Genomic DNA, 27,599 nt, shown 5'->3' with positions numbered 1-27,599 from the left:
TTATTAAAACTACAGAATACATGTGTTTATTTGTTGTGTTTTTTATGGCTCCATCACAATTCCTTCTTCCTTTTGAGCTAATTTTGTAGTAATTTCATCAATATCATCATATAAACGGCAAGTATCATTTCTTCGGTTTTTCACTGCTTTATGCAGCTTTCCACAGGCCATGGACGAGCTGTTATAGCAATCGTTCTCTTTAATTTTTTCACCGGAACGTGTTCCCCATATCATGCAGTGTAGTTTCCCTGTGAAAGAAAATAGTAACCAGAAACACTGAATGCTACACATGAGTTTCTCGATGACGGCGCGGTGAAACACTAGCAGTAAAAAAGGCAGTTGGGGACAATAATGAACACATTATCAAGCTACGTAACTTGTAAATAACACTGATTTGCCCAATTACTGCGATTAATTTGTATATGTACTCTCAAGCCTCTCATGCTTCATGACTATGCTAGATTTGTAGTGGCGATTCTGGCAAGAGACAAACGAAGCCAGAGTCTGTTCTTTTAGTTTTTTTTTCTTCAAAACTGATTCTGCCCTCGTCTACTCAACTTCCTCAACTTGTGGGCAAAAAAAAAGTGATGGGAGCGAAGCGACAAGAATAAAGTTGCTTGAGAGCTCTCAAGCCGTGCGGTTTCTTGCCGTCACCGCGCGTCTACGCGTCCCAATAGTTTAATCATTTTTCTTTTAACTTTCATAAGTTTTAGCGTGGAGGAAAAGTCTTGTCTGTAATGTTTTGTAGAAGAAACAGAGTTGTTCGGCGGATAAAAGACTCACGTTGTGGTATTTACAAGTTTGTACAATAAATGATAAAATATTTAGTATCGAATGAAGCACACACAGTGCCACAATTTTGTAACATAGTTCAGAAAAATAGCACTGATACCCTTATTGTGGCATGCACTTTGGCGATGTAGCTGTTCATGCGAAAACATGGGTTAGACTCTTTTCTGTAGTGTACTATGTTTGCATGAGGTTCGAAAAATCAGTTTCTTATATGCGGAAAAAATTTCATACGGAACAAAGTATCTGGTATCAGTAGTTATTGTTATTTGGTATCTATCACTGTGTGATGTTACACCAATGAATTACACCATGAATTCCTAGGGGTGTATGATATCCGCCTAAAGAATGCATTTTGCAGTGTACTCGGCGAAAGGTTAGTATGGTTTTTATTAATGTAAGATGATCTGATGAAACTCAGTACAAAGCACAAGTAATGTTTTCATTATTTGCTCTCTCCAAGCCCTGCGACAAATGGAATTGCTTACGAACTGTAGGTTGCGCGCTGTGCGAATCAAGATGACACTCAGTGGAAAGTCAACCCGCTTATCAGCCTAGAAGCATAGCGCACGTGCAGACATACAGCTCGTGCCATTTACACCACATGAGGCTATGAAACCGAAATACTCTTCACCAATTTACCATATGAGGCTGAAATATTTTCCAAGTTCTGGAAATTGTGAAGTCCAACGAATGATTGACCACGTTGTGAAAGTTTACATTCATGCAAAATGAGGCTTTGGTAATAATTGTTAAACACCTTTTGTTCTTGTGTTGTTATTTCTCATGTATCCTTTCTTGCAGTTTTTATTCTGTACTCTATATTCGCGCTCCTGAAATAGCAATCTTACGGGGATAAAGTGTGTAAAGTAAATAAGTAAATAAAGAATTCAATAAACTTCCGCTTCGTTAAAGCGCCTCAACGAAGTGTTTAGTAGCACAGACGCGTGCTACTAAACACTTTAGTAGTACAACAATGTTTGGAATAGTTTTGGCATATCGTTCCATTTGTTCCATATGCCTTACAGGCCCAATATTGTGCGTTGAGTAAGGGGTGCGTCAGTATATACAATGCACACACAAAAAAATTGGCAGGTCCCACGTACAGTGAGAATCAATGATATGCGAAGCACGAATAAGAAAGTTTGATATGTCACTTTAAAATCAGCATAACGTTACGAGGTGGAGGCAAATGAAGCCATACGCGACTTCCGTGTCATGATTATCCTAATTCGATGTTTCGTTTACCTTCTTCATGTATTCATGTCACGTGATACCAAATTTAGTATATATGGAGCTAGCGAAACGGCCGCGAGCACGCTATGAGCGTGGTATGTTGTCATTTTCTCACATGACACGCGTGTCAGGATTATCATGTTTGAACCAGTCATGTATTTTGTCATAAATTGACGTCACGTAACGCCAAATTTGGTATATTTGGAGCTATCAAAACGGTGGTGACCGGAGTATGAAGGGCCCAATATACTTCAATGTAGCGTTGCCGTGTGCGCACGTTGAGCACGGCGACGCCACGTTAGCAAAACGCGAGCACTTTATAGTCTGACACCAGGCGAGAATTTCACGCGGTCCGTCGCACTGGCGCAAATTTCGCGCCGGTGTGTTACCCAGACAACACTCCGTCTCCCTCTTTTCGTGAGAGATGGACGCTGGACGCGCTGAAACACGCATGCGTCAAAGCAACGCAGCGCAGTGCGCGCATGCGAGTATATGGCAGGACCGGCGCCGGGCGCCACAGGGCCGGCGCGACGCGACGAAATGAACGCCGGTGGGCACGCGCACAGCGTCACGTCAAAATGTATTGGCGCTTTAACTGTGGCATATAGTCCTGTTCTCACATGACACGCATCTCGTGGTTATCATGTTTGCACCAGTCGCATAACTTTGTCATTCATTGACGTCAAGTAATACCAAATTTGGCATATGGGAAGCTTGCAAAACGGCCGCAAGCGCATCATGAGCGTGGCGTGTAGTCATGTATTCACATGATACGCATGCCATAATTTTCATATTAGAGTCTCTTGCTTGTGTTCGCCATGCAATCATGCCATACAATATACCAGTTTTGCAACATGCCATGTGAACGAAACCACCGCAAGAGCTGCAGGACCGTGAAACAAAAATCATGACATTCATGACATACATGTCATATTTTCCATGCCATGACTACTCAAATATGTTTTTCATACAGCCATGTTATACCATACCAAGTTAGGTAGTGATACCATTATCGAAACGGCCAGGAGAGCCTAAAGTCATAGGCGGCTAGATAGATAGATAGATAGATAGATAGATAGATAGATAGATAGATAGATAGATAGATAGATAGATAGATAGATAGATAGATAGATAGATAGATAGATAGATAGATAGATAGATAGATAGATAGATAGATATATAGATAGATAGATAGATAGATAGATAGATACGCTCAATGTCGCTGAAGTTCGCTAAGAAATGCTTCGCACTGAAAATACAGAAAAAAAGTAAAAAAGAAAACAGGAAAAAAAAATTGGCAGATCCCACGTACAGTGGGAATCGCAGATATGCGAAGCAAGAATGACAAGGGTTGATATGTCACTTTAAAATGACCACAATGTTACGAAGTGGAGGTTAATGATACCGTACAGGACTTCCGCGTCATGATCATCATGTTTGCATGTGTCGTTTACCTTCGTCGCGTATTCACGTAACGTGATACCAAATTTAGTCTATGTTGAGCTAGCGAAACGACCGCAAGCAGGGTATGAGCGTGGTATGTTGTCATATTCCTAAATGATATGCATGTCAGGATCATCATGTTTGCACCAGTCAAATACTTTCTTCATCCAGTGACGTCACGTAACACCAAATTTGGTATATGTGGCGCTAGCAAAACGGCCACGAGCGCATCATGAAGAGCCCATTATACTCCATTGTAGCGTTGATGCGTGCGCACGCTAAGCACAGTGGCACTACTTTAGCAAAACCAGCGTCCGTCAGCACGGCCCAACAGCAACCGGCGCGAAATGCGACGTGCTGCTGCATTTCGTGCCGATGCGTTACCCAGACAATACTGCGTCTCCTTTTTTTCGTGATGGAGGGACGCCGGACACACAGAAACGCGCATGCGCCAAAGCAACGCAGTGCGGCGCGTGCCTGCGATTATATGGCAGGACCGCTGCCTGGCGTGGCAACGCCAGCTTGACCCGACGAAATGAACGGCGGTGAGCCCGCGCGCCACGTCACGTCAAAATCAATTGGCACCCTGACTGTGGCATGTAGTCATGTCCTCACATGACACACAAGTAATGATTACCATGTTTGCACCAGTTATATACCTTCGTCATCCCTTGAGGTCAAGTAATACCGAATTTGGCATATGTAAAGCTAGCCAAATGACCTTGAGCGCATAATGAGAGTGGCATGTAGTCATGTTGTTACATGACACGAATGTCGTGATTATCATGTTTGCACGCCTCATTTACCTATCTCGTCCTTTCGCGTCGCGTAACACTGAGTTTGGTATATGTGAAGCTATCGAAATGACCGCGAGTGCATCATGAGCGTAGCATGTAGTCATGTTGTTACATGACATGCATCTCATGTTAATCATATTTGCACCAGTAACATAACTTCGTCATCCATTCACGTCCCGTAATGCCAAATTTGATATAAGTGAAGCTAGCGAAACGCCCGCGAGCATATTATGAGCTTGGTATGTACTCAAGCTGTTACAATGACACGCATGCCCTAATTTTCATTTATGGTTTGTAGCTTGTGTTCCTCATGCAATCATGTCACACCATACCAGTTTTGCAACATGCCATGTGAACTAAACCACCACAATAGCTACAGGACCATGAAATGTAAATCTTGACATTCATGACATACATGTCATAATCTTCATGTTATGGCTAATCAAATATGTTCTTCATACAGTCTTGTTAAGCCATACTAAGCTTTGTACCGATACCATTATCGAAACGGCCAGGAGTGCTAAAAGTCGTAGGCAGCTAGATAGATAGATAGATAGATAGATAGATAGATAGATAGATAGATAGATAGATAGATAGATAGATAGATAGATAGATAGATAGATAGATAGATAGATAGATAGATAGATAGATAGATACGCGCAAGGTCGCCGAAGTTCGCTAAAAATGCTTAACATTTAACAAAAAAGGAATAATAAACAGCAAGGTGCAACAGTAAAATTAAACAAAATCAGGATATTACGAACAGTTTCACGATTAAAGATTAATACGATGTAATTTGGAAGCCCGTTCCAATATGCTAGTAAGGTAATGGCGATGAGTTAAATGCTTGTGTGTGACCATGGATGCGCATAAAACTACGTGCGTGTTGAATGCGTCGATGTATGTGCACAGGGAGATGAAGCGGCAAACAGTGAAATTTATTACTGTATATGTACCTATCAACTGAAGAGAAGAGAAATGACCCGGAGTTGATCCAGTGACATGAATGCGAGGTCTTCTTTTATTAGGGTGATGCCTAACTAATGTTAGTAGTTGAGCGAAAAATCTAGCTGCCCTATTCTCGATTCTGAACAGCTTCGAAATTACGGACAAGGTAATCTTGATGTTTTCACCTTGTACATGACGCTACTCTAAATGTGGGCGAGCAGAAGTTAGATATGATAATGCACCTACTTTACTGGGAGCGTTATGCAAGTTTCTGCGCAGGTAGCCAAGAAACTGGGAGGCTTTTGAAGAGACAGCTGCTATGTGCCTAGTCCAAGATATGTCTGATGAAATTTCAATGCTGAGATATTTGTACGATATGTGGCAGAAACAATGGTATTGTCAACAGTAAACAGAAAGGTTGAGTTAGTACGGTTTCAAGTGTATGAGATTAACTCGCATTTTAGAAGTTAAGGGACATCTGCCAAGCTTCGCAATCCCTGTAGGTTAGATTAAGGTCATTTTGAAGAGCAACATGATGGTCAATAGATTTAACATTGTGGTAGATGGCGCAACATTCGGCGAACAACCTAACTCGGCATGAAAGGCTAGTGGCCATGCCATTATTGTGTAGTAAAAAAAAAGTAACGTACCCAATACACTGCCATGGCTAGCACAAGACGTGTCATGGCAAATGTTTGATGAAGCGTCGTTAACCAACGTGAAGTTCTGGCGGTTCGACATGAAGTTGCGCTATCAATACAGTGTAATTAGTGAGCACAGAAATAGGAAAATATAAAAATTAAACGCCAATGAGTCTCATAGCTTTGGCGAAATTGAGAAACAGGCAATCGGTTTGATAGCTATTTCTCATAATAAAGTGGTCAGGTCAGTGGTGAATTCGAACAACGGAGTGCCACATGAGTAGCTGTTGCTGAAGCCAAGTTGATGAGGGGAAAAAAAGTTTGTCGATTAAGGTGATCATAGATATGCGAAGCTATATGTTGAAGTAATTTCCACGATAAGCATGTGAGTGAAATGGGTCGATAATTACGGGGTGAGGGCCTTTCACGGATTTTGATTACGTGGACTACCTTGCCAATTTTGCAGTCTTTGGACAACTCACCTGATGACATATACTCGTTAAAGATGACACAGAAAGCAACTGTAAATATCAGTGATGTTTTTCAGTATTTAAGAGTAATGGTATCAATGCCAGATGAAGTGGAGACCTTATGATCTGTGATTAGGTTCACGATACTTTCTGTGATGGGAGCTATGAAACGAAAGAACTGATCAGAAAGAAATGGCACCTTGGGACATTTTTTTTGCAAAACCTGAGATGAAATACCCATTAAAGGCAACCACGGAAGCTTGATCAGAAATCAGAGTTTGGTTAGCTATATGTAATCTGATGCGATTTGAAGAATTCTTGTAAGGAGTGAATAATTAGTTGACAAAATATTTTAGAATTATTTTTGAAAAGCAAAGGCAAGTTCTGCGAGTAATATTTCTCCTTTGCTGCTTCTAGAGCTCCAAATTACTCTTGCAAGCACAGGTTGTTTATTTCCCGGTAGGCAGCAGAATCATGTGTTTTGATATATTATACGAATATTTATTTTTGTTCCGTAATGTTCAAACGTGATTCGTAAAGCAAGGGTTTGTCTTACGAATTGTTATTAGAACTAGAGACAGGAACTGGTTAAGTAGCTCTAAATTAATTTCTTCAAAGAGTATTCAGTTGGCGTTTACGTTCTGTGATGCAAATGACGACAGAAAATGCTCGTAAGAAAAAAAATGTAGTTTGGTGTTAAATTGTTTATAATGAGCATGGTTATAATCGCGAATAGTTTTAGTCACTGCGCCTGTAAACAGTACGAGTTAATTGATACGAAAACGAATGAGCTAAACCTTTCTATGCATGAAATCGATCAACTAGTTTCAGGTGCACTCGTGAAAACCAGGCCCTGTTTGTCAGTGCCGCGGGTAAATTGCAAAACAACTTGTTCTGCAAGTTGTAACCGTGAGTTGTATTCGAGAGTAAAACAAGTTGTAGCTGAGAATGCTCTAAAATTGTTGATGAGTGACGACGTGGGAAAGACAAGACAGACCAATTAATCAGCGATAATTGAAATCATAACAAATATATCAGCTAAATAGAGTTGGGTAGCTCGCTCTATGTTATCACGCAAAAACTCTCGAGAGGAATGCGCATCCGGTGGGTGATAACATAATCCTATAAGTATTTTAGCAAGGGTTGTAATTCAGACAGCTCAAGTTTTTTCTGTAAAATGGTTAGTATCAAGGTGAAATGAGACTGTAATTTCATCGCTATTAACCTGCCACTTCCTCATCTATCAACACAGTCATATCGATATATCCTAAACTTCACCTTATAAGAACACAACTCATCCTTCTGGGGCAGTAGGCTTCGAATATTAGTAAAACACAAAGATATAGATAGTGACTTCACTATAGACCACTTACAATTGCGTGTGTTACCCTCTAGCTATCTCGTAGACAGCATAACTGGGTAGCCAGAATGATCAAAAATGTAGGTATTTGTGTCAATGCGCAGCTTATCAACGAAGAGCTTAAAATGTTGATTTTGAGGCCCGTATTCACAAACGCTCCTTCACTCAAGGGCTCCCCTCGACTTGACGAAGTCAAGGTGGAGCGTGCTCCTCCACTCAAGGGGCCGCTGCGTTTCATGAACGCTCCTTCACACTTCCTTCGCCAAGGGAGGCCTTGGAAATGCTCCCTTCACTTGAGTTAACTGCATGCGCCAAGAAAAGCACCTGATAACGAGAGTATTCGCAATTGTGGTTAAGGATTGCCTATCTATGTACATTAAGAGGACGCCTTTTCTAGTTACTCTTTTTTCTAAATTGACATTACAGCAAAATACGTGCATTTAGAGTGGTAGTGTTGTTTCCCTTAGCCTTTTGCTGATAGAGTTAGCGAAAACCTTCTTCAAGTCTGGCAACAGTTGAACCCAGGCAGCTAAACGAACAGCTGATGGCATTTCGTCTGCTGCTGAACGTGTCTACCTGCTTAGTTTATTTTGTCTTGTATGCGTCTATTATTTGCAGTTTATATTTACGGTAGTGTTTGCGTGTGTGTTGTTTGAGAGCCTACTTTCGCCGGGGTGACTAACGAACAACGTGAGTTATTACAGGAAGCGCAATAGATGGTTTGTTGCTTTGTTTACTTTCGCTCTACTGAGAGCCTTCTGATCAGTAATGTAGCCACCGAATGTATAACGCGGTGGAATGAGTATTTTTTACTATACATCACAGTATGTTGGCGTGCTTTTAGCATTCACCACCGCATTATGTATAAGGATTACTCGTACGTAAATTCGATCTCGCTACGGGAGTACGTGCACAGTTCCTAATTTCAGGGGCCTGTGCAATGTTTATTTTTCTCATTTACTGCAAATTTCACCGTGGCGCTTTCGTAGTTGTTCCTCTGCGTATAATAGGAAACTTGAAAGACATTGCTCGCAACTGATATTCAAGGCTATAACAGGATAGCGTTAAAAACTAGGCAGGTTATACTCGTGGCTGAGCATTCGAATTAGACTGCTACGCAAGTTAAGAAAAGCGATCGTGTGCCTTTCTTTCACTATTGGCGAAAAATACATTTTAAAGTTGTTTTCTTCATTTAGTAACATATATAGTCGGTTAACAGGGACTTGTGTGTGTGTGTGTGTCAACTTTAACATTTTAAACTTCCAAGGAATAAGTTATTGTTTTTTCATTGTTTTTCTATTTGCCCTGCATTTGTGGATGCGTCTAATTTGACAGATTCGCATAGAAGTAACCTTTAAATTGGTGTAGCTTCCGTCTCCAAGTTCACACAGCGGCAACGTCTTAAATTTTTTTCCTGTCTCCTCCATCTGCATGCTTAGAAGCACAATCGTTAGTGCATGAATGACCTTCGCACTAATGTTTTGGATTTTATTTGCAATATAACTACTGGAAATACCTGTTGCAAAGGATCGTGGTGTCTGTGCTGCATTCCAAAGCCCCGGCACAACATAAATTATAGGGGATGTTTTATTTTTTTGGAAATCATAAAATTGAAGCCGCGTCTGACTTTTGGCGCTGTTCTGTTTCAAAAACTATCCTGTGGGTTCTCTCAATCTTCGAGAAAGTGTCGTCAAAAGCACCGTATATTATTCTGCTGATTTATTGAAGACCAGTGCAACAAAGCGGTGAAAAATGCTCAAGAGTATTGCAGTCATCGCGGATACATCTGGTCAGAACCCTGTAAATAACATATCCGCTATTGCTGCATCATTAGCAAGTCTACCAGTTAGAACCACGCCATCTCAGTTCCGTGGAAGAGGAGTGGTGCTGCTTTATATAAAACAAGTTTAATTTTCCTAGAACTGCTTTCCTGTAGAATCGAAGAAGTGGTTTTTGCAGTCCTGTCTCATCATGAAAAGACAAACACGACGATAATTATGTAATAATAAATGAACAAAACAGAAGTTGTGAATGGCAAATGGACCTTTATTACATGTGGCTGATGAGGTTCAACGTGGCAAACATAAGAATGCAAATGAAAAGTGTTCATCAATCAAACATATGCAACCTACACACTGTAAAGATAAAGTACGAGCTCGGAGGACATCATAAATAAGAATAAGAAAGTAGACACCATAGCGCACTTAATGCAGTGTAGCTGCACGCATTCACTGCTGTTTTTGTGCTTTTGTATACATTCGTGCAAACTCTGCAATGCATTGATAATACGGGAGATTCTAGGAGGCCTTTTCTCTGTATTCTTCTGTCGGCAGCTGGTCTCCTGCACAAAAGAGGCAAGAAATAATATTAGAAAAACGTGATAGCTTGGATACAAAAGCCGCATTTTTCTTTAATTCTAGCTGTGCACACATTCATTAGTATGTCTCGCGTTCAAGAACAGACATGATTGAAGTATTGAGCTTTGACTATTTTGACACATGTTTGGCTCAGGAACTTGGGCAGCTGACCAGGCATATGGGTATATAATTTCAATATCTAATTGCACGAATCAGTGCCATAGCCAGCAATTCTTCTTCAGGGGGCAGAAATGGGGTCAAATTAAAAAAAACAATCTCATCATGTATCTGCTGTACTTATATTTCATATGTTTGCGTTTTCATACGACACTCGAAGCACTTTTGCGTACACGCAGGTTTCACAGAGCATGATCATCTGCTTGATCCCCTAAATGTGTACTTGGTTGTTCATTGGTATTGTGAGCTGCATAGACACTGTATAAAGAAGCTATGTTTCACGCGTAGTAGCTACAGCAGCACACCCATTAAGCCCAATGTATTGTAGTGTGCTTTTCTAAAACTGTCATTAATAGTAATCTGACCGAAGCAGGAAAAAAATAAAAAAAAAACACAGGAGAACTTACCTTCTCATTGGTACAGATGGTCGTCTAACGGAGGTGTGCTTCGTCGTAAATTTCGGCTAGGGCAGCAAAGGTTCACCGGAGAGGAAGCCACTCTAAAGTACGGTGAGCCCAGCGCATCAAAACTTTGATATGCCGCTTGCTTGTCAAGCTTTCACACCACGCTTGAACTGATGCGGTGTGCGAGCTTCATCAAAACACTTCAAAGCACTGGAATCCACAGTAAGTCATGGATCACTCGCACGAAGAGTATACGCACACCCGAAGGCAGGTAATCCACTGGCTCATGCACGGAACGCAACACATCACGGCACTGGTAAGTGCTCCTCTTGACACCACGCCCGCTTGTCCCGGCGCCACAGTAGCCGTTGCTGAACCGTTCGAAGACAGCTCCGTAGTAAACGCGCACCGTCATTGTCGAAAGAACGCGGCGGTGGCAGCCTATTTGATCGAGAAACGCCGTCAAAGTGAGACGGGCTCCGCCATGGACGCGATGCTGGCGCAGAAACTTCACTCGAGGGACGATTCAAGGTAGCTCGATCGCTTCCTTGACAATCTCGAGGAAACGCTCAAGATTTTCTCAAGTGAAGGAAGCGTTTCAAGTGAAGGGCGGTTTGTGAATGGGAAAACGTCACTTAAGGAGCGTTTCGAGTGAAGGGTCGAGTGGAGGAGCGTTTGTGAATACGGGCCTGAGTCTTCGCGTATTCCAGAAGCTTATGGTGAGCTTGTCAGATTTTGTCAAAATCACGGCCGTATCTATAAAGTGAATGATGTCAGAAGAGCTTGCTCGGGGGTGCACAGGACGTTTCTTTGCGAGACCATTTCCGCAGGAAGGCTTGGTAACGAGCCAGCACATGATGCGTACGTCGAAGGCAGCGTTTTTGGGCACGTTCCGTGGCCGTCGCTTCTCAGTGGTGGCCACCTCAATTGGCCCGTTAACCACCAGCCCATTTATGCTATATTGCCTGCTGCCGTGAATCAGATGCCTAACGCTCATGAATAGCCAATGTGAAGCTATCAGACGTTCTTCAACGAAGTTTAGAGCATGCAGGTGAGGAGGCTTTGGGAAAATATCGGTACCCTTCATGTACTTCTCATAGTGGGAATTTTTCAAGTGCTTCCGTGCCTACCAATCAACGAGAACGAAGTGGATGTATACTAGTGTGGAGGCAAGCGCGCGCGGGTCATCTAAAAAGCAAACGAGCTTTCTTTTTCTTTTTTTTCCGGTTAAACACTACAACCGCGGGGATGAGACAAATATATCACAATACACAGCAAACATGGCAGAAAAGTTACTACCGTCGTTAAGCACTGCTATATCACATCATGTGGTAAGCATGAGAAAAGGAAGTACGGGGGTTGTCTTAAAATTCCTTCATGGTCTGTTGGTCTTCTACCTTTTTTAACCATAAAGGAACACATTCAATTGTTGCTACTACCCTTAGAAACTTCGAGATACTTTCTTTAAAGTGCCGTCTTGCTGGTCTCCTGTCGAAATTACAGTAAAATTTCACCATTCTAGAGCGTCCTGTACTGTGCAAGGCTGTCATCCTAAATAAATTAAAAGGTAATCCATCAGCATTCTCTGTTGCTAAATATTTTATTCCATTGTGGTCTAACAGAAATAAATAGACTGTTGCCGGAGTGTGATGCAGGTTTACGATTGAATAAATTGATGCTCAGAGGGAAAGCCTCGAAGCTAAAAAATAACTAAGCCGCTTAAGGTGCGAAAAGAAAAGTAGAAACTTTAAACATAATTAAGAAAAAAAAAGAGATGAAGTTGCAATTGTCAGACACCGAGTCTAAGCTGGCAAATAAAACATGTCCTGTAAGTAGTCGAGCTATAATGTTCATAAAAATCAACAGTCACCGGTGGCGTTGATGGTGGCGGTGGCTTGGTGGGTTGAGGCGGCGGACGCTGGCGATGTCTCAGCAGCTGGAGTCACGCGCTGACCAGCAGGGTGACGCTTGGCGGAAGACGAAGTAGCTCTTGCCTTTGCAAGAACTGCGGCTGCTTGCCGATGCTGGCTCGTTTCGAGGAGATGATCACCACGCGGAAGGTTCCACCCTCCACGTGTGGTTTGGAATTAGAGTCGAAGCCCGGACACCTGGGACGTGACCTTGAACAGTCATGGCCGGAACTAACACTAGAGACGTGACCTTGAACAGTCACGGCCAGAACTCTGGAAGGCCACGTACCTCCGAGTACACAGTGGGCAGCTGGAGCGTCCTGGCCTTGCCTGACTTCACGTGGTCGGGTCCGGAACCCGACACCGTAGTCGCGCGACACCCATGATCTGCACTCCAGTCAGCTCGATCTCGTTCTTTGTTTGTTTGGTTTGTTTGTATCCTCTACTCCATGGCTCATACCCACTCTGGGCGATTGGCCAAGAGAACCCCCGACTCGTCTTCCTCTTCTTCCCTCTCGTGCATCAGCAGAGCAACCTTTCGCGCAAACTACCTCTTCCTTTTGGCGGGCCGCAGTTTCATGCGTGAAGTTTCGCGCCAACGTCATCGTCTTTCTGCCGCTCAATCGAAAAGCACCGCTGCCGTCGCCTCCGAGCACGTTATACATAACACCACGGTGCCACCACACTTCACAAACACCACCACGTCACTATACTACACAACAATAGACCCCTTTTGGGGAAAGTTTTTCTGCACGAAAAACTGCTGCTCAATTCTTGGATGAAGTCATTCAAAACACACACTCACATACGGTAGGCCGAAAACCGAATATGTCCAGTTGTATTATGTCGACGGTTTACTGCATTGAGATGTAATCTCACCATGCTGAAATAGTTGCACCAGTGTATAATCACTCATTTCGGCTCATGTAATCCGGCTCGACCTTTTCAGACCCCTTCATGTGCTCTACATGAAATCAATATTCCTGCAAGGCCAAACTCCATCTCAAGACTCTGCTGTTGAGGTGTTTTGCCAGTGACAAATATTGCAAGGGTTGATGATTGGTCTGAACAACTAAAGGGATTCCTTAATAATATATGAAATTTTTTAATAGCCCACACAAGTGCTAAGCACTCACGCTCTATAGTCCAGTATTTCTGTTCCCGAGGTAATAACTGTCGGCTAGCGTATGAGACAGGGTGTAACACCGAGTCATGGTCTTGCATAAGGACTGCGCCTATGCATGTATCGAAAGTATCACTGCGTAGTATGAAGGGTCGTTTGACATCCGGAGCCTTGATGATCGGTACTTGGGTGAGCGCCTTCTTGAGGATTTCGAAGGCGGCTTCCCTCTCGCTTTTTCCAGCGGACTTTTCTTGGTCATTTTGCTTAGGGGCTGAGCCTTCTCTGCGTAATGGGGTATCAAATCACGATAATACCCTGTCAGACCAAGGAAAGATTGAAGTTGCTTCTTGGTCTCAGGTCGTGAAGCTTTTGCTAGGTTCTAAATCGTGTCTTCCACCGGCTGAGTAACTCTTTGAGTATGCTTAGGGGTCCTCGAACATATCTGCCATACAACAACTCGAATGGCGAGAAGCCCGTACTGGTCTGCGGTACTTCACGGTACGCAAAAAGAAAAGGTGCCAACAATCGATCCCATGACTTGGGTTCCTCTTGACTCAATTTTCGCAGCATTTGCTTCAACGTACCATTGAATCACTCCACGAAACCATTACACGTTGGATGGTAAGGTGTCGATCTAAGATGCTTAATGGCTAACAAATAATTCACTTCTCTCATCAGCTCAGGTCTAAAACATGACGCCCGATCGCACAGTATCTCGTTAGGGAAACCAATGCGAGAAAACATTTCGATTAATTCCTAGGCGACACTAGCGGAATCAATCGATGGCAGAGCTACCACGTCTGCGTATCGAGTAGCGAAGTCTACCAGAGTCAGTATGTAGTGGTTCCCCATATGCGATGTGGGCTTTAAAGGTCCCATGATGTCCACCGCCACTCTTTCAAAAGGAGTGTCAATTAACGGTATGCGACCAAGTGTGGCCTTTCCAACCGTGCTCTTAGGATAGGTCCGCTGGCATATGTCGCAAGATCGTACATATCTTTTCCCTGCCTCCTGAATGCCAGGCCAGTAGAATGCGCTTAAAACTCGGTCGATAGTCCTTTTCATTCCCTGATGCCCCGACATCAATGTTTCGTGAGCCAAAGCCAAAACTTGACCTTGCAGTTTTTGGGGTAGCACCACTTGTTGAATCATTTTGTCTGAGGCCTCGGTAACAACGGTATAGAATTCTCTTTTCTATCTTGATAGAGTGCGTTGCACACTTTTCTCGTAACACTTGACCCACTTTTTTCTACATGAATCTAAAGTTTTGTCTTCTTTTTGAGCTTCGCTCACATCCTCTCTGGTCAAATTCAAAGTCTTCAAGTCGAGCTTAGATGATGTCGACCGTTCTTGGCCCTTGACACCATCCACCACAAAATCTGGTGAATCTTCATCCTTCGTTCTTCTCCCACATGACCATTCTGATTTCGACTTACTTTCAGGAATTCTCTGTTTCTAGTTTTCAACGGGAGTTTGGACTTCCCTTGCTACTGGAACATTGCCAACGATGACATCGTACAAATGTCTTTTCATGCATTTGACCACTGAAATACCCGAAAAATTGGGCGACTGGATTTCAACCTTTGCCTCCGGAATGGCAATGCTACTGCCGTCGGCGAGAAACAACACATCAGTAGTAGCTGTTAGAGCTTCATCTGTCACCAGATCTTGACGGACTACTAGCGTCTTGCTTCCCGTATCTCGCAGCACTGAAACTGTCTGGCCAAATACTATGCCCTGCAAAACCGGCATCTGGCGAGTCACAGCTTTTGGGTGAGTTCTCACCGTGCTAGCAACATTTCCCTCTGGTTCGTTGGATGGTGGATCGGTACTTTCAATGGGGCCCTCTTCAGGAGACAGCAAACAAGGTTTTTCATTATAGAGCAATCTCTTTTTGTGCAGACCTTCGCTTCGTGCCCTAGTTTATGGCAATATCCACAGTAAGTTTATTTAAGCTTGGTTCGGCACTCCGAGACCCTGTGACCAGCTTTTTCACATACAAAACACGTTATGGTCGTTTTCACAAATAAGCCCCCGCTCTTCTCCATGATACTACTATTCTCCGTTCTCTCACGAAACAGGAGCAAGTTGGGCTGTCGTTGTGCCTCTAAAAAATCATCGTCGGCTTCTGCTATGTCTTCAAGCTTGCTGTGCTTCTTTTCGCGAAGAAACAGCGTTAGCCGTTGATGGCAGTTGTTCAAAAATTGCTCCGACACAATTAGATACGGAGTGCCAAGTACTCTTTGTTTGTCTTTGACATTTCTACCCACCGATCAAAAAAACTTGAAAGCCTAGCCGCGTATTGTTTTCCGGTCTCGCCAACTTGGGGCTTGTTCTGGCGGAACTTCTCCCGGTAGCCCTCCGCCGTAAACCGAAATCGTTGAAGCAAAGCTACCTTCGCTATATTTTAGTCGAGTGAATCTTCGGTAGACAACCGTCCAAACACTTTCAAGGCCTCCCCACTCAGACATAAGCTTAAGGCTGTGGCCCATTTCCTTTTCGGCCACTCCTGACCTGTGGCAACGTTCAGGAACCTCTTTAGGTAGGCATCCAAGTCATCCCGGTTTTCATTAAATCTTGGAATTATGCTGTTAATACTTCACAAACACCACACTTCACAAACACCACCACGTCACTATATTACACCACATGGAGTTTGTTGCAAACTCTCAAGCTACGACAGGGGCTGCGCAAGGCTACAGGAAGGAAGTTGTGGCTAGCGTGCGGTTTTTGTGTGTCTGTTTTACAGCGAAATCTGTTATGGGATCACTTTTCGGGTCACGCGCAGTTCTTGTTGTCCGCCGCCGCCGCCACCGCTGCCACTTCCGGTGTCCGTAACCACATTGAGCGAAAATGTTTGCAATAATGACAGAGTGGGGCATGAGCGCGCGTCCGCTGGGTGCCATCCGAATATTTTATCACTAAGTTACGCCGGTGCTTGTAATTTGTTCTTAAACTTGCTTTAGGCAGGCACGATTTAGCACCAATGGAACAGTGGGGCTCGAACGCAGGTCCACTTGGTGCCAGCCCAGTATTCTACCACTGAGCTAAACCGGTGCTTGTGACTTGCCGTCAAACTTGCCTTAGGCAGGCTTCATGTCAGGAAACCAATAGCATTATTACGACTTATAAAGCATTTTAAACCAGCTAAAGAACAACCAGTCCTCGCAATATGCGAAAAGCTAACGAGTGGGCCGTCAGTTGCTCCAAATCATCACAAAAGCTTGTTCTTGTTCCCCTATTAACAGTGATGCATACCCATTTGAGGCATAATTCCTCATCGTTGTCAGCCACTGCATTGACAATTGGCACGAAATACCTTGCAAGTGTTTAGCGGTAACCACGCTTCTGAGATTAATGACAAAAAATAGCGTAGCGAATGCCGGCCTACTACCCAAAAGTTTATTATTAATTTACTAGTGGGTACCAAGCAAGTGTGCTTGCAGTAGTTACCCAATGAGTGTTTTAAAAAGGCTCTGAAAGGCCACTCTTCTAGCTTTAGCTGTGATTGTGCTACGTCTACCACGCAGATCTTTCGTTTTTTCAACCTGTTGTACGAAAAACTCTAAAAATATTCATAAGACATGGTGCTCTTCAGCCCACGGTACAGAGGGCTATATGCAGCACGCAATAATCAGAATGCACTTAAGTAAGTAAAAAATTGCAGGCGGCTGCAAATGCAAAAATGTTCTTTTTTTAAATACACACCGCAACACTTTCTGCAAAAAACTTCCCATAAGAGCGTGGTTTTTAAATGCCATAGGGATGTCATAATCTAATCATTATCAAACCGGAAACGATTGACCACGTTTTCCTACACATTTGGGAGGTAGTATGCAATTGAGGCATATTACAAAAAAAAAAAGACGAACGAGCTCACCAAGGCACCATAACTGTATGGATGGATATGGCTGTATCCTTCAGATCGGGCGGTGGCTTGCGCCACCAAGCCGTAATACTTAACGAACCACAAACTAGATTTATTTTTTCCCTTATGTAGTGAGGTTGAGGATTCGTACTTTGCAGTGAAGGGTTTAATTTTCACTCGTGCCTAGACTTTAGCTACCAATCGGATAACCTCCTTCTAGTTAACTCTACCCGCTTAAAGTCTATTTTGCCCTCACTGTCCCTCAACCCCAGTGCTTTGAAAAACTCTGTGCCATCATCGTGAACTATAGGGTGAAGCCCTTTACAGACATTATCAAGTGTTCGGCAGTTTCTTCTTCCTCTCCACACGCACTGCGTACCGTGTATACTCCTTCGTATTTGGCCCGATATGTCTTGGTTCGCAATACTCCGGTGCTGGCCTCAAACAGTTGAGAACAAACCCGAGTACTATCATAGATCCTTTTCTTGGCAATTTCCTGCTTAAAAAAATGATATATCTCAAGTGCGGACTTCTTAATCATGCCGATTCTCCACATATCGGTCTCAGCTTCCTTCCCCTTCCTCTTAACCGATAATTCTTTTTGGTGTGGCCCCCTGCTGTTTTTCATGTATTTACCAGTCAATTTTCTAATTCGCTTCCGCCACTTTGTATCGACATTCTTCATGTACAAGTAGCTGAAAACCTTCCTAGCCCAACGCTCCTCCCCCATTTATCTCAATCGCTTCTCAAATTTTATCTTGCTGCTAGCTTCCCTCCCCTCAAATGATGTCCATCTCATACCACCTTGTACTCCCTCATTTGGTGTAGCAGGCAAGCCTACCTATTCTACGTTGCTTAATTTCTAATCTTGCTTGAACTTCTAATCTCATGCACAAGACCGCATTGCCGTACGTCAGACAAGGAAGCATGACCCGTTTCCATATTCATCTCACAACATCATACCTATTGTATTTCCACAGTGCTCTGTTTTTCATTACCGCTGCATTCGTATTACCTTTAGTCGACACGTATATTTCGTGTTCCTTATGTACTCGGCCCCATCGCTTATCTGTACGCCCAGATATTTGTATTTATCTGTTATCTCTAGTGTGACCTCCTATTTTCTAAGCTCACTACCTTCATTGTCATTAAAAATCCTGACTGCTGATTTTTCCTTACTGAATCTGAAATCTAACCTATCTCCTTCATTACAGCAGATGTCCACCAATCTCTGCAAATCTTCCTTGTTGACGGCCATTAGCACTCTATCATCTGCGTACATCAATGCTGGTAATGCCTGATCAATGAGTTTTCCTTGTTGGACGAAAGATAGATTGAAGCCAAGTCCACTTCCCTCTAATTTGGCCTCTAATTCTTGTAGGTAGATCATGAATAATAAGGGTGACAGAGAACAGCCCTGCCTAAGCCCCCGTTTTACCTCTGCAGGCTTGGATACCTGTTTTTTCCACTTGAAAATTACCTTGTTACCTTTATAGATATCCTTTAAAAAATTACTGACTACATTTTCCATGCCCAGTGTGTCCAGTATTCAACACTATTCCTCTTGAACCACGCTATCGTAAGCTCCCTTGATATCCAAAAATGCTAGCCACAGGGGCCTGTGTTCCTTTTCTGCTATTTCGATGCACTGCGTCAGTGAAAACAGATTGTCTTTCAACCTCCTGTGTTTCTGAAACCCATTCTGTTGTTCTCCCAGCACCCCCTCATCCACTATTCAGGCCTGCAGTCTTTCCTCCATAATCTGCATTGCCAGCCTGTAGTCCACTGATGTCACTGTTATAGGACGGTGGTTGTTTATGCCAGCTTTGTCTCCCTTTACTTTATAGATCATGCTCATGCTGTTAAGTTTCCGTTGATCGGGAACTTCTCAATCGATTATTATTTTGCTCACTGCCTCTCTCAAAGCCTGCTTAGACTTCGGACCGAATGTCTTTATCACCATAATTGGAATGCCATCTGGGCCTGTTGATGTACTACTAGGAACCTTTTTCTCAGTTCTTTTCCACTTTTGTTGTGAAAATTGAGCCATCGCGCCACTTGATTCATCTTTGTATATTGTGGTGCATAAAGCACTTCTTTGTTGAAATTTTTGTGACACCCTTGTTCTTGTATAATCAATAGCTTAGCCCCCGTTCTAGCCTAGCACTTTAAGTTGTAGTTAAAAACCTCTGCTCTAGGCTCGTCTCATGTCTTAAGGAGTTTAGATGGTTCTAAATTTTCGCAGCAGTCTTTCTATCCTTTTTATGTACGTCTACCAGTCACTGGGCTCCCTTTCTTCTAATGTTTTCATTGACCAGAAGGGATGCATCTATTTTACAGCTTAGAAAGATTTCCCATTTATTTCAACATCAGCTGTCGGTTCACCCGGCTGCTTAGCATATCTGTGTTCTCTTGAGGCTTCCTGACGTTTTGCTAAGGCTCTTTTAACTTCCTTATTCCACCAACTTTTGTGTTTGTGTCTTCTTTTTCGGGGTGGCTTGTCCCGTGCCTTAGCAAGCTCTAGCTCAAACAGTGTAATTAGATTCGTGTATGTCCACACTGTTTTATTATCCTCAGTGATTACTTTCTCAATTTGTTTAGTGGCTATTTCAATTTGCCTTTCTGAATAAAACTTTTCCTGTAGTTGCTCATCTTGTCTCTTTCCTACTTTCACTGCTTTTCCAAAACTTAGCTTCATACGTTTGTAATCACTACCCAGACTTCTGGAGCCACCTTCAGCTATGTGCATTCCCCTGAGCTCATCATACATCCTATGTGACATCAGTACGTAATCTATCGTCGACTGCAGCCTTCCTACCTCCAATGTAATTTGCCCTTCACACTTCTCGGTACAGTTGCAAATGATCAAATCAAGCCTATCACACATAACCATGATCATTTTGTCTGTCGGGTCGGTATACCCATCTATATCTTCTATGTGCGCATTCATATGTCCTAGTATAATTATCTCGTACTCTCCTCCCAACTCCTGAATGTCCTTTGATATACACTCTCACATTGCCTGGTTTTCCTCTCTGGCCTTTGCTCCCGTCCACAAGTACACGAAACCAAGGAGTGTCATTTGCCCTGCCACTTTCCCTTTTAGCCATAAATGTTCCTTGCACTTTTGCGTGACCCTTTGCCAGTCTGTACCTTCATGAATAAATGCCCCAATACCACCACCCTTTCTGCTGCCTTCTGTTTTATTACAATATTTCTATGCGTAGTCCGCATTGTTAGAAGGTTGTTCCATGTCCCTGAGATGTGTTTCTACAAAACCGTATGCCATCGGCCACTCCTCCTTAGCTGGTCTTCTATCTCTTCCCACTTCAGCCTCTTCCTACTACTCTGCATGTTAATATACCCTATGTCTGAATTGATTCGGTGCTCGTGGCTACGTCTATTTCTGCCCCAGACTCTACCTATCTTAGATACTGGTGCCACTTTGGAATCGTATCTGTTCATATCACCTGGCAAAGAGTCTCCCTGGTTGTTTTCCTCGTTAATAGTAATCCTGCAGCCCGAAGGACCCGCTTGCCTTCCAAAAAAGTTACTGCGCGTCCTGCAAGTAGCCAACCTACCTCATGACCTAGCCGCCCATTGAAAAGAATTTCGTCTTGTTGAAAACCACCCCACCTATGCACCTCTCTGTTTATTTGCACCACATCAAAGCCTTTTTCTTGACTCATCCGCCATATCTCTTGGTTTCCGTTAACAACCGCTCTTTGCAGGTTGCTATCACGCACCGGTACCTCCGGTGTCGTGCTTATCGCTACCTGTACCTGAGGAGAAGTGGCGCGCATGTCATTGACGCCTTTCGCCAGTGTAGTAGCTAGTCCTGCTGTATCTTCATTTAAGACATCATTTGAACCGCCTGAAATTATCACGAGGTTTCTTCGATCAGCTGTAGTTTTGAGTTTTGCGCTCGCTTGCCTCACGACTGCTTCCAGCTTGCGTCCTGGGAATGCCCCTACTGCAACCCTCTTGTCACCTCTTACCCTCTCTTTGATGGCTTCTGTACATAGATTAAAATTCGAGTCCCCGGCGATTATCACAAGTTGAGACTTTTCAGCTGGAGTGTCCTTCACCTGGGGGTTACTAGCATCTCTGACGGCGGCTGCTTTGTCCCCTCCCAGCCCCACCACTACTTCGCTGAAGCTGGGCTTTGCGACAAATGAACCGGCTGAACCTGTTTTTTCCAAACTTGCTTGCTCTTTCTTCTCCGCAGTTCTGGTTGCCGGTTCCCTGCTGTTCTCTACGAAGGGCGCTTCTCTGTTAACCTTGGATAGTGCTTCCTCGGCGGACTTCAGCTTTTCTCCCATAGCCCTCGTCTTCTCTTGCTCTGTCGCCAACGCAGTTTCAAGCTCGGTGATTCTCATCAGCAGGTAATTGTGGGTAACCATCGTTTTTTCCATTTTTCCCTCGACCTCAGATTGCCTACACTTCACGTCAGTCTCTTCTCCATCCGCTTCTACACTTGGGTCCACTTTCAAACCAACCGCACATCCTGAACACTTTACAGTCTTTTTAACCATGCCTTTCTGACACTAATTGTCCCTATGACTTGTCTCACTCAATAATTACAAAACTCGAGCCCTGCCCTACGAAAAAGATAATGTCTAAGCTCTACTGCAAAAATTTGCGTGTTCTATGTACCTGCACCTCCCCCCCCCCCCAGGGCGGCAAAAGCAAAATAAAAACAACAACAAAAAACAGAAATGCAAACACACACCCACGCACAAACTAATAAATACCTGGTGACTGACCCCCGAAAAGGTCGTACAATAATATAAGGGCTACAAGGATTTTAAATGTTGCCCAATAATTATAAAGATATGCTCAAAACATGCAAAACAACTTATCTGTGCAGTCGATAGGGAGTGCTCAAAAAACACGTCCATCCACCGTGACAGTCCGATCGACTGCTTGGGTGCCGGCACGCCATCTTTTGAGCATTGCAGGAATCACTCGACAGAAAAGCTGAGAGGTGAATTTAAGCGTTAACCTGAGAAGTGTAGAATGGCAACACTTGTGTACACGCGAGTGACCGCCAGAAAGGGTGTGAGCTGTAGGAGAGCACCTAGTATATGACGTCATCATGATTACCTGCGGATTCAGGAACGTAGCTAATTTTGATGCGAGGCACCTTTACTGTAACCTATACCACCCGTGTTAGACACCGTCCCCTCTACCTACCACTCCTCCTGCGAGAGGCGCTACTCAAGAAACTTTTTGAAGAATTCACTAAAAGTCGACGGGCCACGTGCCATGATCCCAGGTTTTGCGTAGTGATTGCGCATCATTAAAGACAATATTCCTTTTTGGGGACCTTTGGCGCAAAAATTTTGTGTGTCTGTCTTTCTTAGAATTGTCTGTTTGTTTGCACTAACAACACACCAAACGGCACTAATCGATGTTTCAAACGGCCAACCCCATCCACAGCGCCCACCAATATTGCTCAAGATTCATCGTTCATCCTAGTGCAATTGTCAATTAAAATGCAACTATCGCACATATCTCAGGTACCATAACAACACGTCAATATTTTCTGCGTGGCATTATACCAGATAAGGCACACAAAAGTAATTCTAAGGATCGTAGTGTTTATCACGCTGCGTTGAAAATGCAACGCGATGTTCAAAAAGGCAAGTGTTTCCGACGCTTTGCTAAGGCGACCTGGCGGTAGCGCCTGCCCGTCGCTTAGCCTTTTACAGCTTATCGCCTCTGAGACAGGCGCGCACGCCTTCCTACGTTTTTCAAGACAACTGCCCGATAGCGCTCGTGCCTAACCTGCTTCGATAAGCTCGTTCGCCTTCGCTGCACGTATCGAGACTCTAACGCGGCGCCTCCAGAATACAATTCACCAAATTTCCTGCGCGTAAAATCAAATAAACGATATGTTTACTCTCCAGACGCAAGACTGTCGTCTTTCGACTACATTTGCAGTGAAACATGCAGATACGAGGTGAATTTGTTCAGTGATAATCAATGGCAGTGCATCGGTAGGAGCGGAAACAGCAGGCTGACTTATTCGCAGCAGCTGATCGGCTCCAGCCGCTGCCGCGAAACAGCAGTGGTGCCAAGCTAACTTTGAACTCCGTGCAAGCGAAGCTAAAGCACGACAGCAATGCCACAATGCACTTCTGAAGAAACAAAATCTCGCGCGGCTGTGGCGCAACATGAGCGCAGAGCAGTGTACCTTCAGTTCCGCGCTCACGCGACTGGAGCGCAATATGAACACACCCAAGCGGATTCAAAGCTTCGTGCCAAAAAAGCAGCAGCAAAACGTAATTACAGCTGTTTTGAATGTCTTTCAGGTTGATTGACGGGGAGATGTGTGTAATTTTTTTTTCGAGCGAGCGCAATCATTTATTATCAAATTCAGGGGCGCGTCGGTCACGGCCATGTTTAGACCGAAGCCATCCGAAGTGCATTTACACTGCACTAGAATATTGTATGTTCAAAGCTTGATTGAAACAGAAATACCAAAAACTGCACTCAACAAGCTTTTACGACAAATGCTTCGACGCTGCGAAAGTTTTTCGAAAACGAATGGTCCTTGAGGGATGCGATGCGGGTTTTTTCATAACACATCTTTTAGGAGAACGTAAAGAATGGGAAAAAATGAAGGAACTGATAGACAGACGCTGTGGTTTATGTTTGTCTTTATTTTTTTCTGTCCTGTACGTCCAACACAAAGAAACTCACAAATGACGTTCGGAAGGAACCAATGGAGCAGGCGTGAAGTTAGCCGAGAGGCAGAGAGTGGGGCCGTGACTGCCGTTTCATCGCTCTAACCACTTCCCTTAGGCCTCTAGCGTGTCGGCGGCACGCAATGCTTCATAATATTCACAAATGTTACATAACAAGCAATGCACAGAAAATAACTGCATTCGATATCACTCAGTAATGTTAAACTTATATACAAAGTAGCTTAGGAGCATAAATAGAACATTTATTGTTACATAACAAGCAATACACAAGAAATAACTGCATTTGATCTCTCTCAGTAATGTTAAACATTAGATACAAAGTGACTTACGAGCATAAAAAGAACATTTAAGGTTGTATAACAAGCAATGCACAGAAAATAACTGCTTTTGATCTCGCTCAGTAATGTTAAAGATTGCATACAAAGTGACTTACGAGCATAAAAAGAACATTTGATGTTACATGACAAGCAATGCACAGGAAATAACTGCATTTGATCTCACTCAGTAATATTAAACATTAGATACAAAGTGACTTACGAGCATAAAAAGAACATTTAAGCTATTGAGGATCTGAAGTGCGATACGCTCATTAGTATCTGTTCGTCCATTGTCACTGTCACTCTCGGTGCTTATCAGAACATTTCTCCCGGCGTTTCCTTTTCCAACCGGCCAACAGGTGAATTACCTTTTGTGTGCGGTTTCCTATTCAGAAGCGTACAAAAACAGGTAGTGCGGAGCTAAAAGTGAAGCAGGTGAAGTGCTTGCTGTCACTTTGAAATTGCTCAGCTACAAAAGACCACATGGTGAGTCGTGCGACTTCCTTCGTACAGTGTTATGGGACTCATGCATTTCAAAAAAAAAACACCGACAAATGCTATGTTTAAGTTAAACTCGGTGATGGTCAGATGGTAAGGGTTATCTAACCCATGTGGCTACAGAAACCCTGGGGAAACTGATGTGTGTTTTCTGTGGGCCATCGTTCAAAGTACAATTCATCACATGTTTTAACGAAAACTCATTGTGTCAACAACGAATCAGATTTATGATGCCGCTGAGAGGCCGGTTAGTTCACGGATGCAAAAAATATGCCAAATCGTAGCGTTCGTTTCTGGGTAATGCGTTTACACAATGAGGTTACCACATCGGAACGAGACAACGACTTCGAGGTGCTGCTATTGTGTCGTCTATTACCCCGCCCATCCCACACACACAGACGATACTCCCGAATCCTGAATGACAGTTTGACAGTCTGGATTTTGTGAATACTGACTGGAACCGTACTCACCATCAACCAGTGACGTGAACGTAAGGGTCACGCAAGTTGTAGTTGCCACAAGAACGTCGTATTCGTTCCATAGACCAAAAAGTGATTTGTCGACGTCTGCTATACCGTTTGCTGGAAGAAACGCACACGAAAATTTGTTGTACTCGTAACTGACACATCTAATTTCAATGAAAATGAAAGTATTATTTTTGCTTGAATTCTAATGCTGTAAAGATAGAATAACTTGAGAATATCTATAGGAACCAAATATTTTATCACAAGACGTACAGCAGGCAGTGCATAGCGAATTTGTCTTATAATGTTCCGATAGGACTTATGCTGCGCAGTGTAAGAATTTTCTGAAGAGTGGGAGGGATAAATGCGATACACGTCACTTGAAAAGGATTCACGGTCTTTTGAATATACGCGCATACAGGCTGCTGTCACGTGAATGTGCGCAGCTCAAACACTATAAAAGAAGAAGAATGCATAGCCGTATGCCTAGAAGCGAAAATTCCCCCCACACTTTAAATACCGGCATATATACCACGGATGCGGTGCATAACAAGAAAAAGAGACCAACACGAAGACGTTTAGATAAGGGTGGTTCACTGGCTACCTGCTATCCAGTAAGTACATAGATAAACTTTATATACACATACATACATACATACATACATATATACACATACATATATATATATATATATATATATATATATATATATATATATATATATATATATAAGGGAAAGAAGTGTATACCTAAGGGCCCGTTTTTCCGTGTAGATAAAATAACTTACCGTGAGTAGGAATCGAACCTATGACCTCCAAATAACGCGTTCGATGCTTTAACCACTGAGCTATCACGGCGCCCTTCCCGCCATCCACTTTTTTAGGTTTACACGTGAATTTAAACGTGGGAGTGTCAGTCAGCGCCATCTGTAGCCAAGCGGCGAGTGTGGAACACCCTTCTATGAGCCTATGTGGCGTCACGTAGGACGTGAACTTATTACGGGCGGGCAGCTGACCAATAGTCCTCGTATATATATAAACCGAAAAAAGTGGATGGGGGGAAGGCCGCCATGATAGCTCAGTGGTTAGTATATCGAACGCGTTATTCGAAGGTCGCTGGCTCGACTCCTGCTCACGGTAGGTTATTTTTTTACCCACCTTTCTTTCTTCTTATATACATTACATTTGTTCTAATAACTTTCCCTATACATTCCTTGGCATTATTGCCTCTTAGGTCTCATTATTACTGTGTGAAAACACGGAAAAACGAGCCCTTAGGTATACACTTCTTCCCTTTATTCATTAACGAGGGTCTCGTACTGGCAGACTTGGTGCCGTTAGGTTGTATACGAGGGACTGTTGGTCAGCTGCCCGCTCATAATAAGTTCAGTTCACGTGCTATATGACGCCACACAGGCTCATAGAAGGGTGTTCCACACCTACCGCTTGGCTACAGATAGCGCTTACTGACACTCCCACGTTTAAATTCACACACACACACACACACAAACACACACACACACACACACACACACACACACACATATATATATATATATATATATATATATATATATGCCCCTTCGTGGTAGTGTAGTGGGTCTCGGCTGCTGACCCGCAGGTTGTGGGATCAAATCCCGGCTGCAGCGGCTGCATTTCCGATAGAGGCGAAAAGGTTGTTGGCCCATGTACTCGAATTTGGGTGCACGTTAGAGATCTCCAGGTGGTCAATATTTCCGGAGCCTTCCCCGACGGCGTCTCTCATAATCATACGGTGGTTCTGGGACGTTAAACCCCACATATCAATCTATCGTTAGTTTTAGGCTCAAGCATGGCCGTAACTGCGTGCCTTCCTCGAAGCGCGGAAACGTTATTAGGCCATGGGGCTATCCTGGACTGTTGTGTCGATATCACTTATAAACATCGATAATATTGGTGGAGAGGAAGTGTAAAGATAGAGACACGTGAGATGTCTCACGCTGCGTATATACATTCACGTTTGGAACTTTAGAGTTGCATAAGCACACTTCCGAAAATGGGTGACTTGTGAAAGCGTAATGGAGAGACAATTGTAGTCTGGATAT

The 27,599-nt window shown here is 43.4% G+C and overlaps 1 long non-coding RNA gene across 1 annotated transcript; it reads right to left on the bottom strand.

The window, feature by feature from the left end:
• Positions 1-25,632, bottom strand: LOC142767473 (uncharacterized). Its single transcript, XR_012884907.1, has 2 exons — positions 25,522-25,632; positions 1-248 (listed from the first exon to the last, which is right to left on the bottom strand). It is a non-coding gene; the product is annotated as an uncharacterized LOC142767473 (long non-coding RNA).
• Between the last annotated feature and the right edge of the window lie 1,967 nt (positions 25,633-27,599).

This window comes from Rhipicephalus microplus, chromosome 7 (assembly GCF_043290135.1).
Source record: "Rhipicephalus microplus isolate Deutch F79 chromosome 7, USDA_Rmic, whole genome shotgun sequence".
Taxonomy (NCBI): Eukaryota; Metazoa; Arthropoda; class Arachnida; order Ixodida; family Ixodidae; genus Rhipicephalus; species Rhipicephalus microplus.
Note: the sequence above shows the minus strand (reverse complement) of the source record. Positions and strands in the feature narration are given on the sequence as shown.